General features: G+C 42.1%; 1 long non-coding RNA gene across 3 annotated transcripts in view; it reads right to left on the bottom strand.

Moving 5' to 3' along the window:
- LOC126990483 (uncharacterized) overlaps window positions 1-4,845 on the bottom strand; it is a 164,916-nt gene extending 160,071 nt beyond the window's left edge. For all 3 annotated transcript variants that reach the window (XR_007744407.1, XR_007744406.1, XR_007744408.1), the window contains exon 1: window positions 4,715-4,845. This is a non-coding gene — a long non-coding RNA (uncharacterized LOC126990483). The remainder of the gene's footprint in view (window positions 1-4,714) is intronic.
- Window positions 4,846-17,703: the final 12,858 nt, after the last annotated feature.

Below are 17,703 nucleotides of genomic sequence, written 5' to 3'. Positions count from 1 at the left end.
AGTGCCTGAGTGGATATCTTGGTGATATGGATGTTCTCTCTCTCTCTCTCTCTCCACTGAATGAAGTGAATATTTATTTTTCGATAGAAACCTTCAAACCTTCCTCTTGTTTGATTTACATTGTTTTTGATTTACGCGACCTCTTCAAGGACACAATACTACAGAATCGAGTTACCTGTATATATATATATATATATATATATATATATATATATATATATATATATATATATATATATATATATATATATATATATATATATATATATATATATATATATATACAGTCACTCTGGGTCTCACCCATCGCGGTTTCGCGTATTCATGTCAACTAATTGTGACTCTGCTTATACGCTGCCCCAGTTTCGCGTATACGGATGCATTGACGCTAAATAGGAAGGCAGAGAGGAGGGAGGCAGAGGAGGGGGAAGGGAGAGGAGGAGGAAGGCAGAGAGGAGGAGGAGGAGGCAGAGAGGAGGGGGGAAGGGAGAGGAGGGAGGCGGGGCAAAGGACGTTAAGGCGGTGTCACACTAGCACTTTTTACGTCGATATTTCATCGTTCCGCATGAACGTACCGCATGAATTTGTCAGACGATCAGTATCGCTCCGCCTGCAAATTTCCGCCTTTGTTTACATTTCCAAGACCAAGACTGAGACTTTCCGCGTGGCTTCAACCTGTCTCAAACGCTCCTGCAGTGACAGCCTTCCTCATCCTGGTGTCACTTCTGGCAATAAGAGGTGTCACTAACTCCAGAAGTCTGTGGTACTGGCTCTTGTCCAACCTGATCCAATTCTTCAGAGTCTCATGATCCTCTAAACTCAGCTCTTTTAACAGCCTGTGGTACACACTTTCTCTTTCCCGACGAGCCAACCATGAGCGCATCCATGCACGCTTTTTGGCTTGTTTAGCTCGTCTAAGTCTCACAATACACAGTATTAGGTTCAGAGCAGCGTATCTTTGCCGCAGCGTGGACTCCATGTTTGTTTACATTCCCATGGTCTGTGCCGACGGAAAGTTTCAGACGAAACACCGTTTGTGTGTGACAGGCCGCAGCCAAGATATCGACGATTTTCAGAAAAACGACGGAAAAAGTTGACGGAAAAAGTGCTAGTGTGACACCGCCTTTAGGTTGCTCCTGAGTGACGTCACGGTTAGACTGTGACGTCATGCTTTCCTATTGGCCAGCAGCTCACTCAGGGACGACTGCTATTGGTCGAGATTTTCTCATAGCAACATTATCCTAAAAAAAAAAAAAAATTCACGCGCCGCCACACTGCAGTGTTGCCAGATTGGGCTACTTATCGCAAATTGGGCTACTTTTGGGAACGAAAAAAACATGTTTTATATGACGTGTCAGAGGTGACTTCCTGAAATGCATATTTTCCCATAGGTTATAGTCCCCGTTCATGTTTCATGATCGCTACCAAGTCCGAACGAAATACCCGAACGGCGGGGGATGTCTGTATATAGACATATATATATTTATCTATATATATATATATATATATATATATATATATATATATATATATATATATATATATATATATGTATATATATTTGGTATCAAAAGAAAGCAATTTAAATGTATTATTGATAAATGGGAAGAAATAGTGTTATCATCGCCACCAAGCCGGGTCTTTGTGTTCAGCATAGGCCTGACCTTGACACAGACTGCGAAATCACCTGGGTCCAGTTACAAACCTTCAACTGTAAATCTCTTCTTATTGCTGCTTTTTACAGACTGCCTTCTACTAAAACAGACTATTTACACAACCTTCAAATTTCTCTTTCACGCATACAAACACATCTGGATCACGGGTGATTTCAACCTCCCTGACATTGACTGGACTGCAATTTCCCCATTTGACCCTCCCGATGCTGACGCCCCCAACCCCATTATTCCCCACACAAACAGACGCCAACTACACGACACATTCATTGACATCATAAATACATTTTCACTCTCACAAACAGTACTCCAGCCAACACGAACACATACTGTAACGCGCCCTGCTGGCCACGGTGGCCCTTTGACCACAGCACACACACTCAACCTTTTTCTCACCAACAACATTCTTAACATAACAAACACTCAGGTTGTTCCAGGACTTAGTGACCATGACATACTCATCGTTGACGCTGACCTCCGACCGATTAGACATGAACAGAGACCCAGACAGATTTTCCTTTTTTCAAGGGCTGACTTAGACATGATCAAACAAGACCTAACTGCCTTCAGCACTGACTTTTTTGTGACTGACCCACACACAAGACTTCCTTCCACCAACTGGAACAACCTGAAACACACCATACACACCTCAATGAACAGACACATACCACAAAAAACACTTTCTAGTAAGTACACACTCCCCTGGTTTTCCAGGGATCTACGCAGACAACATCGCAAGAAACAAAGACTCTACAGATGCGCGCAGACATACAACACAACAGATAATTGGACCGCCTACAAAAACCACCAAGACATTTGCCAAAAACATAAAAGTAGCAGAACGCAGACACATAGCAACTTATCTCGCAGACAACGTAAGAAATAACAAAAGAAACTTTTCCAGTTTTTTTAAGACGCACAAACATGACACGATTACATCACTTAAACACAAACACGATTACATCACTTAAAGACAACACTAACACATTAGTAACCAGCCCACAACACAAAGCACAAATACTCAACACACAGTTCCAATCGGTGTCCACACAAGAGCACAACCTGACACTAAACATGCCACACAGCCCCTTCCCCCTGATACCCCTCCCTTGACATCACGACTAACGGAATACAGAAATTACTAGAAGGACTCAACACAACCAAATCCACTAGCCCCGACAACATTCCCGCCTTCATCCTTAAATCCTTTGCCCCCATCCTTGCCCTCATCCTTCAGGCCATATTCACCCAATCACTATCATCCACCTCATTACCCTCTGACTGGCTTTTGGCAAATGTTAATCCTATATTTAAGACAGGTGACAGGACTGACCCAGCCAATTATCGCCCCATCTCACTAACATCGATTCCATGTAAAATTTTTGAGCACATAATACACAAACACATAATGAATCACCTTGACACAAACAACATCCTTACTGACTCGCAACACGGCTTTCAACCTAAACGCTCATGTGAATTGCAACTCATTACTACATATCACGACATTACGAGGCTACTTGACCGACGTGACATTAAACAAGTTGACACTATTGTTTTAGATTTTGCCAAAGCCTTTGACAAAGTTCCGCACAAAAGACTGACATTAAAATTTAAATACTACGATATTTCAGGACCTATTCTTCACTGGATCACTGCATTTCTTACTAACCGGACTCAACGTGTTCTTCTTGACGGATCTTCATCTTCAGGTGTCCCACAAGGCACCGTTCTAGGTCCCCTTCTTTTCTTCCTGAACTTTAATGATCTTCCACCCTCAACGCCTAACTCTTCCACTAGACTATTTGCAGATGATAGTTTGCTGTTTAGAGCAGTAAAGACTATCGATGACTGCAGACTGCCACAAAAAGACTTGGACGCCCTCCAGCGGTGGGAACGCACCTGGCAGATGCACTTCCGACCAGACAAATGCAAACCGTTAAGATTCACCAGAGCTAACAACCCCATCCATCACACTTACACTCTCCATAATTCAGAACTAGAATCAGTCCACACACACAAGTACCTTGGTGTCCACCTATCCACTAACCTTAAGTTCAACACCCACATAGACCACATCAGTGCCACAGCCAGCCGAACACTGGGGTTCCTGAGAAGGAATTTACATAACTGCACACCTGACATTAAACACATAGCTTATGACACACTTGTGAGACCAACACTTGAATACTGCTCCACGGTGTGGGATCCTTACACACACAGAAACATTGATAGGTTAGAACAAATCAACACCAAGGCGGCTAGGTTCATTACAAACAATTACACTCGAACGCCTGGCATCACAACACGGATCAAACAACAGATAAACATGGAACCTCTTCACATACGCAGACAAGCACACAGACTTACACTTATGTACAAGATCACAAACACTCATATTGACATTGACCCACAAACATACTTACACAACGCAAACAGTCAACGTACTCGTAACACACACATCCATAAATACCAAACATATCACACTAACACTGACGCATACAAGCACTCATACTTTCCACGCACCATACGTGACTGGAACAACTTCCCTCATCAGATTTTAGACTGTGGTACAATAGACTGATTCAGAAAACAAATACACAATCACTTGTCACCACAACACACCATCACTAACAATTACACTTGATTCACTTAATTCCCTCTCCTGCACACTCAGCTCCCCTGTCCCCCCAACAGCCAACACAAATATGCGTGTTATGCACCTGAAAGGTGCACTGTGCATCATAAATCTAGATCCAGATCCAGACCAGGACCCCATACATGTATAGTGCGGCGGTAAAACTGGAGAAGTGCTACAGTATGTGAGACCTTGGAAAGGTTATTATTCTCGTGTGGGCAATATTGGCGGCGCGTGCTTGTCACAGCTTAATTGTTAAGCGCATCACATGTGATGTGTCACTTAGAATATGGTAGAATTGAAGGGACTCTGTTTTGGGTTATTTGATGGTGCAATGTGCCTCCTGAGGGATAACAATGGTTACCATAACAATAAAGAGGCTAAATAGTCAGTTAACACTTACCGAGAGGTGAAGTAAAATGATAAATTCAGGAGAGTAAAGAAGAGTTGAGTGTTGATGTATCCGTCCTTCCAATCTGGCGGGTCACAAGACTGCAGACTGCTACATGTCAGGCTGACAGCGATACATCCTGCGGATTAATATTTCATGAATGTCGTCTTTTAAAATTATAAAATACAAATACTTGCTGCATTATTTACTTTAATATGGAGAAGAAAATAACATAGAACTTGTAAAGACCGTTTTATGTCTGAAAAGGTAATGATCCATGCGTGTTCTGGATATTACTGTAATGCGGGGGAAAACATAGAAATCAATAACCTTAAATAACTGAGGTATTAACTGTGAATCATGTAATTGCAAGACGCAGGGCAGACATTCAGACCAACTGACGAACAAGTGTTGAGCCAGACTTGCGTGATCATGACTCATCGCGAGGGTGCCGAATGGTCATTAGTTACATTTTTTGTTGTTGTTTTATCACGGAGGAGTGAGGGGTAGAATTATTCACTTGAGTTAAGTGAGAGAGAGAACCAGTTGCTTCAGAACTCCTGAACTGGTGGAACAGGCCAAATGTAGGCTACGTCCGCACTAGGCAGCGGAACGCTGCTTCTGTTTTTCGCTGCCGCTGCCTGAGTGTTGGTCATACATGTAATCCTATGGAGCTGTACGCACTAGCCGCTGCTTCATACAAGCAGCGAAACGCTGCCTCGACACGAGAAGCGTTTTGAGAAACAGAAGCAGCGCTATGCTGCTTCTGTTTAGGTGGTATATGCATTTCTATGGAGCTGTCTGCACTACCTAGAGACCGCTATGCAGCGCTCAGTCAGTTTCAAGCAGTGATGGAGGAAGGTGCTGTAAAAGTTCATTATATGATGCCTTAGACATTCTATAATAATTAAAATATTTTGCATCGTCATCCTTTAGTTCTTTAATTAAATTATAAAATGCTCCTTTTCTTGTTTTGTTTTGGAAAGGAGGATGAACCCAATATTTTTTTTTCTTTTTTTCTTGTTGTTTCTTACGCAACAAGTACGCAATTGCCACTTTTTTCGTCAAAGTTTTCATATTTAATAGCACTGCAACACAACCACATTTGACCGTAGTCAGGAGCACTCTGAAACCAAAAGGCAGCGGCAGCGAAACACTGCGAGCAGCGAAAAATAGCTGCAGATAGCACAGGCAGCGGCAGCGAAAAACAGCCTAATGCAGATAGCACAGGCAGCGGCAGCGAAAAACAGAAGCAGCGTTCCGCTGCCTAGTGCGGACGTAGCCGTATGTTAACTAAACCATCAATGAATGCGTTCGCTAGCCAGCGGCAAGGCAAGGGGGGGGAAAAGGAGGCATGGAACAGGCAGCGACTGGCTGACCCGCCATATCACCCGTCTTCCTCACCCCACGCAGGTACGTGTTGAACAAGCTCCCAGGAACAGTGATAATTTAGAGTGTTATTACTACAATATTAATATTACTTGTAAGGGTTAAATTAACACACCACCTCGACCTCTGTCCCACGCAGATTCCCTACTGACTGTGTTGTTACCCCACTTGTGTGTTATTAGAATATGTGAATATTCCTTTGTTTGTGTAGATTTATGATCACCCCTTGATATCTTAAACCCACAGGAATGTCTTATCCCATGATCGACTCAGTGAACAGCTATCAGTGGTAGAAGGGAGAGATGTTCAGTGTATTTGGTATACTCCTTTGTTTGAGTGGATTCAATATCACTCTCTTGGTATCTTCAACTCACACGACTGCCTTGCCCCATGATCACCTCCATGAACACATATCGGTGGCAGAAGGGAGACATTTCTTGTGTAATTATGCACCATTGGAACCTGATTAGTGGCCAGTGCACTATATATATATATATATATATATATATATATATATATATATATATATATATATATATATATATATATATATATATATATATATTTTTTTTTTTTTTTATGACATGTTCTGTGATGAGTATGCCCTTACGTGGTAAATGGACTGATTGAGTTGTAATCAGCATTGTTAATTAACTTCAGCAAAGCTCGCTACCCTTACCAACAGAATAATGAGTTGTCAATAATATTGTTACTTAACTTCAGTAAGCTTGCTACCATTACCAACAGAATGTGAATAAACTTATAATAATTTAACCTTGTGATGCTTAACCCCCAACAACTAGGAAGTACACTTGATAGTAAGATAACAAAACAGAGGAACAAAGCTGAAGGCAACACATTACTGACTTAGGAACTAGTTTGTATGGTGCACTGCAAGGCAGGTACGAGGCTCAGTCTGTGTACAGAGGCGCTTGTGCAACAATAACAATGGACTTAGAAAATCCAAGTCACCCACCTCTTTAATTAACGAGGCTTGCCCCCCTGGCCCCTCCCCATCATCATTCATCATCATTTCATCGACGCCTGCTCCTAGGAGCTCCCACCAGGGGATGGCCACGGCAGAAGAGCTTCCAACTTTCTCTATCCAGACACTCCCTCCTTGCCTGCTCAAAGTTTCTCAAAGATCTTTCCCCCCTCTCCCCAACGTACTCTTGCACCCTATCCCTCCATTTCACTGGAGGTCGTCCTCTTGCATTCCCTCCCTCTATCTCACTCACATACACCCTTCTGGTCATCTTACTCTCCTCCATTCGCTCCATGTGGCCAAACCACTTTAAAGTCTGTCGCTTCACTTCCTCCACCACTCCACACTTCTTCCCTTCACCCCTGTGACACATTCCAAAACACTTTCATTACTCATTCTATCCATTCTACTCACACCACAAGCACTCCTCAAATAACTCATTTCCACTGCCTGCACTCTAGACCTCTGACTTTCATTCCAGGCCCACGTTTCACTTGCATATGTGAGGGTTGGTACTATTATTGTATTTCTCAAATCCCTCTTTACCTCCATGCTCACACTTCTGCCATTCATGATTCGTCCCAAAGACCCTACCACCCTTCTTCCTTGCAATGCCCATTCTCTTATCTCTCCCTCTGTACCACCATGCTTACACATAACTGATCCAAGGTACTTAAACTCACTGACTTCCTCCATTTCTTCACCATTCAAAATTATTTTGCATTCTTTTTCACATTCAATTCCCACTCTATATGGGCATACAAAATCTACAACCTCACTTCTACTTCGCTCACAAACCATCACTTTACTTTTGTTGACATTTACTTTCTGCTTTCTCCTGTTACAGACACTATCAAAAACACTGACCAAATTTTGTAGGTCACTTTCATTTTCTGCAATGAGCACCGTGTCATCAGCAAACAGTATTGAATTCAGTACCCACTTCCTTCCCTCATCGAACAGTCTTACTCCAACGTTGCCCTTAATTTCTCTAATAACACCATCCATATAAATATTGAATAACCATGGTGACATGACGCACCCTTGTCTTAAGCCCACTTTTATCTCAAAATGTTCACTTGTTTCTCCAGTAATTTTGACACATGCAGATGCATCCTCATAGAAGGACTTTATTGAACTAAGCAGTTTTCCTCCCACACCATAAATCTTTAAAACATCCCACAATGCAATCCAATCGACTCTGTCATAAGCTTTTTCCAAATCCATGAAGGCAGCGTATAGTTTCTTTCCTTTTGCTAATATTTTTTCTACTACCATCCTGAAGGCAAATATCTGATCCACACATCCCCTTCCCTTCCTGAAGCCTCCTTGTTCTTCACTGATTTTCTCTTCTGTAAGTCTTTGCACCCTCTCTATTATGACTCTTCCATATACCTTTCCGGGTATACTCAGGAGACTTATACCTCTATAGCTCCCACATTCCCCTGTCTTGCCCTTCCCTTCCCCTTGTAAACTGGGACAATGATGGCTTTCGTCCAGTCTGCTGGCACATCCCCCCCCCACCCCCCCTTCCCATGCTACTTCACATATCTTGACCATCCATTTCACGACTTCATCTCCTCCACACTTCAACATTTCTGCTGTGTTTCCATCAATTCCTGCTGCCTTTCCATTTTTTAATCTTTTTATTGCCTGATATACTTCTTCATGTGATATACTTCTTTCCTTATATACTCCTCCTCTACCTCTACTCAAAACTGCTGCTGTTACGGCTGCTGGACGTCCATCCTCAAAATTCATTAAGTTTTTGAAATATTCTCTCCATCTCTCTTTCACAGCTTCCCCGTCTTTCAACATCTTTCCATGCTCATCCATAACTTCATTTATTTTACTTGAGGAGATATTTTCTGCATTTCTTTCGTTTTTTACTTCTTTCCAATAGGATTTCCTGTTCCCTTTATATTTTTCACTTAGTCTTTTTCCAAAGTCTTCATCAACTCTCTTCTTACTTTCTTTTATTGCTTTTTTTAATTTCATTTTGCATTCTCTATATTTCTTTTTCCTTTCCCTTTTTACTTGTTCAGCCACACTTCTTTCTTGAGTTTTCTTAAAAAGTTCCCTTTTCTCTGTTACTGTCCTCCTTATCTCTTCTGGCCACCATGAATTTCCTTTTCTTTTTCCATCTCTCGCCACTTTCATCCCTAACACTTTTTTTGTTGTAGTTTCCATTATTTCTTTAAGTGTTCCAAAACTTTTGCAATATTTGTATAATCTTTGACACTTTCCCATTTTTCACTTCAGGCCTCTGCCATTTCACGGTTATACTCATCTTTTATTTCTTTTTCCTGTAACTCTTCTGTCTTCAGTATTTCCCTTTTTACTTCACCTTTTCAAACACCCACTTTTCTTTCAGCTTTAACTTTGCCAGCACTGCAAGATGGTCAGAGCCATCGAACATTCCTCTTACTACCTTCGCGTCACAAATTTCTTTTCTAAGCCTTTCATCTACTGCCACATAATCAATCAATCCTTTCTGCTCATTATCTTCTCCCCTTCTCCATGTGTATCGGTGGATATTCTTGTCCTGAAAGAAGGTGTTCGCTTGGAACATTCCCCTCTCAGCACAGACATTCACCAGGGACTCTCCATTTTCATTCTTCCCAGGTATCCCCCATTTTCCCCCCACATCCATCACACATTCATCACCCACTTTGGCATTCATATCTCCCATCATAATAAGTTTCCTTTCTTTCTCAAAACTGTTCAAACATGCATTCACTTCCTCCCAAAAAGCTTCCCTTTCTCTCAGTCCTTTTTTACTTTTCACATTTACTGGTGCATAAATACACACCCATGCATACTTTTCTAAACCTACTTTTCCTTTCATCCACACAATTCTTGATCCCTTCCAACCATAATCAGTCACACCATTCCACACTCTTTCAGACATCACAATAGCACGTCCTTCCTTACTCCTGCCTATATACCTCTCATCTATCCCCATCCATACAACCCCCCCAGGCACACCCTCCCACGTACCCTCCCTACCATCACTCACACCAGTTCCTCGAATATGTGTTTCACTCACTCCCAACACATCCACTCTACCATTTACAAAATTTTCAATCATCACTCTCCTCTTTTCCTCACCACCTAAACTATTCACATTAATAGACACCAGTCTCATACATTCCTTTCTCTTCTGCCGCCCTCTGGCCATCGCTCCTGCCTCTAAAATCTCGATAAAAGTATTAGAGGCCACCAATGGGTGGCCAGTCCAATGTAGTGTTATGGAGACTTGCTCCTTGTCAAGGCTAAAAGGATTAAAACAAAGCAGCTGATGGTCACTGCCCCCCTCCCCGTTGGTTCTACCCCGCAGGGTATACTAATGGTGCGCACCACGTGAAGGTGAGGATGGGGTAGGCTACCTTCCCAGCCACAGGGTAGCCGTATTGCTCCTTTCCCAATACCCTAAACAAGGGAGCTCTACGCATAGGCAGCAAAACACACCTCGGATGAACCTCATTGGTTACGATACTGCCACTGCGCAAAGCAAAGGTAAGACATATACGAAAATGCATTATAATAATACTTCTTTCACGTGCTAAATTATTACGACTATGGGTTTGGAGTGGTTATTCTTAAGATTGACCGTAAATGTTATTATGTCTCATCTTAACAGTCTATTATTTTCCTCGACTGTAACAATTATAGTAACTTGAGCTGAAGAATCTTGTCACCTCGTGGGCCACTTAAGACCATTCGGCAGCCCATATTTGGCCACCGGGCCATGAGTTTGACACCCCTGAGCTAGAGGATGATTTAAGAAACACTGAAATATCCCAGAAAAACTCGTTTTGTCCACCAGTGCCCCGCGGGTGAACTTCTGTACTTCTACCGAAAACAACACACCGGCTTCTGCTGCATACTTACCTACCAAACACAGCACATCCATTATCAGTGTGACCATACAGGAGATAATAACCAAGGCAAGAAGGCTGCCACACACTACATTGGTCCACACTACATTCCATTTGAGTGAGTAGTGAGTCGCCGCGCTGATCGGGTGTGTTGCGTCTTGCTCGTGAAAGTGCTGCATCGACATGGCTGGCCGAGCCAAGAGCATGGGGGATTTCTATTACGTTAGTGCAGATCCCACAGGCGACAAATGGATAGGGTGCTGTCTGTGCCCTAAATGGTGTCATTGGAAGTGTGCTCATCTGTCTGGAATTAAGTCGGGGAATACGTATACCTAAAATAAATTGGATTTGCAACCCATGCCTTCATAAAGCATCTCTGGCTACCAAAATTGTGGAAAAAATGGATGAATTAAAAAAAAAAAAAATCTAAGGAAATATCAGAAGTAAAACAAGAAGCTGAGTCACGAGCAGTGAGCGTGAAGGAGGAGTTGAGTGAGGTGGCTCAGGAGGTGCCTGATGCATTGCAGCGGGCCGAGCATGAGGAGTCAGCAGGTGCAACTTGGGCTGAGGTCACCAAGCGCAAGAGGAAAGTTAAGAATAATTTACTTGTTGTCAAGGCCTCAGAACAAGATAAAAAGGCTACAGAGTTGAAAAGTGAAGTTTCCCAGGCATTACATGGCATTCAGATTACTGATTCAAGATTCACTAATGGAGGTAATATTATAATGAACTTTGATGATGAGAATATGAGGAATGAGGCAGCCCCAAAATTGGAATCTGTAGAGAAAGTCAGTACTAAAAGTGTGGGAAAACTGAGGCTAAAGATCATGATTTGTAATGTGCACAATAAGGAGACTGGATAATTGAGACGCTGCTAAACACAAATGAGTTCCTACACTCGATTCCACAGGTTGAGGAGAAAATTGAAAAGATTTTTAGTAAGCCTGCAGCCAGTGGCACCGCATTACATCCTGAAATGTGATCCAACTGTTAGCTAGAGAGCTAATCTACAAGCAACCATGATAGAATAAAACTTGAATGGGGGGTGTATACTGTGAGAGACAGATACCATGCAATAATATGTTATCATTGTCAGAGATATGGTCATATTGAGCCCAAATGCACTGCCAAGGCCAATGGTGAGAACCCAGTATGTTATAAATGTGCAGGAGAGCATAAAGCCAAAGACTGCCCCGGGACTGAAAGGAAATGTATAAATTGTGTGAGGTACAAGAAGCCTGAAGCTAATCACTCGGCAAATAACCAGTGTTGTGTATTTTTTCAGACTGAAATTGAGAGAATTTGTAACATAACGGATCATGGCTACTAATTCCTCAGATACAAAGATAAAATGTGGTCTGCTAAATGCTCAGCCTGTGGGAAATAAAACTCTAGATATCCGTGATCTCATCAAAGAAAAGGATCTTGACATTTTAGCGGTAACTGAAACATGGCTAAATGACTACGACGTCGCCAAGATTCATGAGATGATGCCGGTAACTCATACCTTTCTACATGTTCCAAGGGAGACAAGAAGGGGTGGCGGTGTTGGGATCTTTCTTTCAAATTCTTTTAACCCTTTCATTGCTAAATGCTCGCAGCAAGCGTTAGACGTATTTGCTGGTGGTGCTAAACGCTCACTGCGAGCTCCAGCCGCACTCAAATCTCCCGCGTATGAGATTGTTCCAACACTATTTCTCACAACACAGGATTGCCAATTGAGTGGGTTCCTCACTAAATTTGATGGAAAATCTTATCAGCCCAGCGCGGCAAATCTACGGACGAGTGACTGGTGGATGTTCTTGCCCAATATAGCGGCATTTTCGCATAGCTTGACCTATCACCTGACTGATTCTTTGACCAAATAGTTGTAAATATTGCAGTTGGCAATACTACCTTGCCAGAATCTCAAGGAGAGATGTCCACAGTTCCCTCAATATGGCTGATCATCGCTCACACAGTGAGGTAAGTGTTAACATTCAACACTCCCTGAACGTGCATGTACGTTCGCAAGAGAGGCATACATAACCGACTCCTATAGATCTGGACCTCCTCTTTCCAATGGTGTTTTTGTTTTTTAGCTGTGATGAATAGTTTTTGAGATAGAGGTTAAAAAGAGACCCGCATTGGGCTGCCTGACTACGCCTGAGGGGATAGTCGCGTCTCGCACCACGTGCAAAGAAAGAGTTAAGAAGATTCGGAGAAAAGCATCAGAGAGGTGGGATACTTTTGAATCAGTGCAAGTCATCTGTGAAATTGAAAGAAGGAAAAGTAAATTTATTGTGGTGTATTGACCTCCAGACACAAGAGCAGAGGTCTTTATTGATGAATTTCACACTCTTTTGAAGTCTGTGGATATGGTGAGTGCAAATGTGTTCATCTGTGGTGACTTTAATCTATGGATCGATGATCCTGAAAATTCTTTTGGCATGGCCTTCATTGAGATGATGGACAGTTTCAATCTGATTAATAAAGTGGAGATGACCTCTTTTAAGGGGACACGTGTTAGGCTTGGTTTTCAGCGATACAGACAGTCATCTAGTGCAAGGGGTGTGTGTCGATGAAATATCTCGTATATCCCCGGTGCATAAATTGGTAACCTTTGAAATTTCATACGTGAGGGAAGCAGCGCAGAGAAAAAAGAATACGTTCAGACTGCGAAGAAATTTTCAACCAGAAATATTGATTAACTCTTTAATACAGGAAATTACTATTAAATGTCGTGAAATCTGTGAACATGGCTCGGTGGTATGTGGAAATTGTGCTACTTGCCTGGTTAAGCTATATACTGTAAACCGGGGTGACTTCGGACAGTTTTCAAGGTTTTTTGCTTATGAAATTTTTGTTTCTAGGCCTAGGATCTATGCTGAGTGTGCATTTACTCTGTATTGTTAAGGGCTACCATTAAATGGTGCAACATTTTCACGAAACTTAATAGTTTTTGTGCTTAGTGAATAAATATGGGTGTCCAAAGTCACCCCATGTCTGAGGGGACTTCGGACACCCTTGAGGGGACTTTGGACAGTGGCTATATTTCATTGGGTTTACGTATCTGAGTCTGTTCGCACATTCCGGGGGTTACTTCGGACATTGCTGAACCGGGAAAAAAATTGGCAAAAGTCTTTGGAAAGGAGTTCCCACATTTCAGGTCAGTAGTAGCCAGGAAGTAAAAAATGGTCAATAATTTTGAAAAAAATGTTATTATAAAAAAACTATAAGATGTAAAGCACAGTTTTAGTTTTTTTGGAAGCTTAATGATTACACAATCACCACAAAAAGTTTTTTATAATGGTAGGGCAACATTCAAGTGTGTTAGGGCTCTTTGAAGTGTACACTATTTTACATCTCATTTATCAGATTTTATCATGATGCATTTCACTAGAAATTTATTCTTGTATATGTTATTTTGTAGCTAAGTACTTCTATTTCATATTTTCATGAAATGTAGAATATCTAACATCACTGTACTGGCACCACCACCACCGTTACGGACCCAAAAGTTAACTTGAGTTCATCTCTGGACGGGCTCCGTTGATAACGCCACTGACGGTCGGCGGATCCGTGAAAACGGAATACTAGTGGGAACCCCGCCTTAGTCACCCCACAATATGTAGTTATATTTAGGTGTCCAAAGTCACCCCATTTTGAACCATTTTTCGGCATGCTTCCATTCAAGTGACATTTACAGGTGTGTAGGATATGTTAAGCACCCCTGAATCATTCTAACTGTTCTAGTTAAGCTTGTTTCTGATTGTTTTCTCTAGTTTTGATGTTGTGTGTAATACAGATCGTTCCTGCCAGAAGTTTTCCATGGGGGGTAAATTTTACAAAATCTTAAAAACACATATTGTGCTTGTTTTCAAAACAGAAACATGTCTCAAGAAAACAAGAGTCTTATTCGAAAACTATAAGGCAAAAGACAAGTTCTGACACTAAAATCATCTAGCTTGTTGCAACTGGCTACAAGTTATCAACTTGTCAACTTTTTATCCACTTTTTGTCTGAAGTCACCCCGATTTACGGTAATGGTTTAGCTAGAGATGAGTATAACAGCCTCTGTCCTCTGACTGAAAAGGAGATAGTGTTGAAAGATCATGCACCTTGGTATAATGCGGAAATACTGTGGGCAAAAAGAGAGAAGAAGAAAAAAGAAAGACTGAGGCTAAGGCTTAAAACAGATGATGCAAGAAGAGCATATCAGGAGGCAAGAAACAAAGAAAATCGGCTTGTGATAAAACGGAAGAGAATACTATCGGAATAAGGTTGAGGAAGCAGGGCCAAACATTAATAAATTATATAAGGTGCTTGACAGTTTGACTGGAAACAGAAAGGTTAACAAGCTTCCGGATGGTTTCTTGGATGAGGTGTTGGCAAATAAGTTTTTAACTTTTTTGACAAGAAAATTGAGAGTTATCATGAACTTTAGAGGCGACGGTTACCATGGATCCGCTGTGGAAACTCTAGTCCTTGAAATAAAGTTAACAAGCTTTCAACAAGTGGATGTGGCTGTGGTGAAAACTATTGTACACAAAGTGAAACTGACGTACTGTGATAACGATCCCTTGCCGATAAGTGACATCATTAAGAATGAAAACTTTAGTGATTTCTTAAATATTATGACTGTGATGGTTAACACTAGTATCGAAAACAAGACTTTTCCTGAGTGAGAAAGCGGTGATCGTGAAACCTATCGTCAAAGGTAAACTGGACCCACAGTGGTTAAGTTCCTTTAAACCAGTATCCAGCGCCAGATAGAGCTACCATTGGGCCCTGGTGCTGCAAGTAATTCCCGGCCCCTAGCTATCTTAATTTACACACATCATGCCCGGACAGCCAGGCCCCTTGTGAGGCCGGGCCCTGATACTGAGATATCTGCTCCCCCCCTCCCCTCTCTCGGGCCCTGCCAGTATCCAACTTGACATTTCAATCAAGATACTTGAAAATATGATCCTAAATCAGCTAATGGAGCTTCTTCTAGTGGTGCAAGCTTTACCAGAATCAATCTGCTTACAAGAGGCTTTATTCAACAGAAACTACTCTCTGTTCGGTGGTAAACATTTTGCTTGTACTCATGGATGAAGGGAAGTGTAGTGTTCTGATTTTGTAATTTTTGAATGCTGTATTTGACACGGTGGAGCACAGTCTATTGCTTCAGGATTGTAAGAATATTGGAATTGAGGGTGGTGCGCTGGATTATCTGAGGAGTTGCCTTGAGAACAGAACTTACCGTGTGGAAATAGGTACATCGTTCTCTGCTCATAAACTTTTGCAAAGAGGAGTCCCCCAGGGAAGTGTACTGGGTCCAATTTTATTCTGTGTTTATGCTATCGGTCTTTCACATTTGCTAAGAAGGCATGAAGTTGATTTTAAACTGTTTGCCGATGATACACAGTTCTATCTGTCGCTGAGTGATGTAGAAAACACTGAAGATAAGCTGAGCAGAATTGTGGATGAGGTGGGGAAATGGATGAATTCTGAGCAATTGAAGCTGAATGAGGATAAAATTGAATGCTTGATTGTGGGGAGGAACAAGGATCTCAGGAGGCTAGATATTTCCACTCTTTGGATAAAAGATGACACTATGACTGTAAAAAAGTCAGTCAAAGATTTAGGTGTGACATTTGACTGCACTCTATCATTCAAAGAACAGATCAATCAGGTGGTGAGAACGGCAGGCTACCATCTCAGAAATATTGCATTTGTCAAGAAATATCTGGATGATAAGACTATGAAGATGCTAATATATAATCATGTAACTAGTAAGCTGGATTATTGTAACTCGCTTTATTATGGCCTTCCTAAATATCTGCTGAAGAAATTACGTGTCATGAACAGAGCTGCAAGGCTAATTAAGGGTCTGCCCCCCCGTGAGAGAATAACACCTGCACTTATAGACTTGCATTGGCTTCCCACTAAGGCATGAATAGTCAAGAAAATATGTGTCTTGACTTATCAAGCAATGCGACTTGGTAAACCTGGATATTTGAGAAATTTACTACAGGATTTTGATTTGGACACTGCCATGTCAGTGAGACAGTACAGAACAGTATAGACTCTATGAGCCCAGGGTCAACCTGGAACTGGGTTTCAGAGCAACTGAGAAGAGTGCCCTGCGGCTCTGTAATGAGTTACCCGGGAATGTTAAGAACAGTGGCAGTCTGGCAATCTTAAAGAAAGCGCTGAAAACTCACTCGTTCACTAAATACTACGACTTCACAAACATGAGGATTGAGGACAACTTTTTTTAAGGTGCTAATATTAATGTTATAATGTTAGCGGCCCTGTGGAGCGCTGCTACGGCGGCGGACCGGGGCCTGTAACGGTAAACGGTAAACGGTGGTCCAAGGCCCCGCCTCTCCCTCCCTCAAGGTAACACTGACCAAAGACTAATCATAGAAGTCTGTTCGGGCGCAGGAGAGGCGTGGCAAAGAGGTGACGTCGTGTTGTCTCGGTGGGTCTGAGGCATGGAGGTAGAACTGATGGAGTCGAAACGGCCCGCTAATCCCATTCATTGAGGTGAAGCAGCCGAACTGCCGCAAGATGAGGGATACCCGGGTGAGAGCTTAGTTGTTAACTCCAGACCCCGTCTCATTCACTATGATGGTGGTGTTTTTGAGTACTGTACATCTATTGTTGCGGTAGATCTATTTCATAAATACCTGACCTGACAACACCTGGCAGCCTGGCCGAGCCCATTAAGGGACAGCCTGACCTGACCACCTGACACTTGACAGGTGTCCACAACC

The sequence above is a fragment of the Eriocheir sinensis genome, unplaced genomic scaffold, assembly GCF_024679095.1.
Source record: "Eriocheir sinensis breed Jianghai 21 unplaced genomic scaffold, ASM2467909v1 Scaffold169, whole genome shotgun sequence".
Classification (NCBI taxonomy): Eukaryota; Metazoa; Arthropoda; class Malacostraca; order Decapoda; family Varunidae; genus Eriocheir; species Eriocheir sinensis.
Note: the sequence above shows the minus strand (reverse complement) of the source record. Positions and strands in the feature narration are given on the sequence as shown.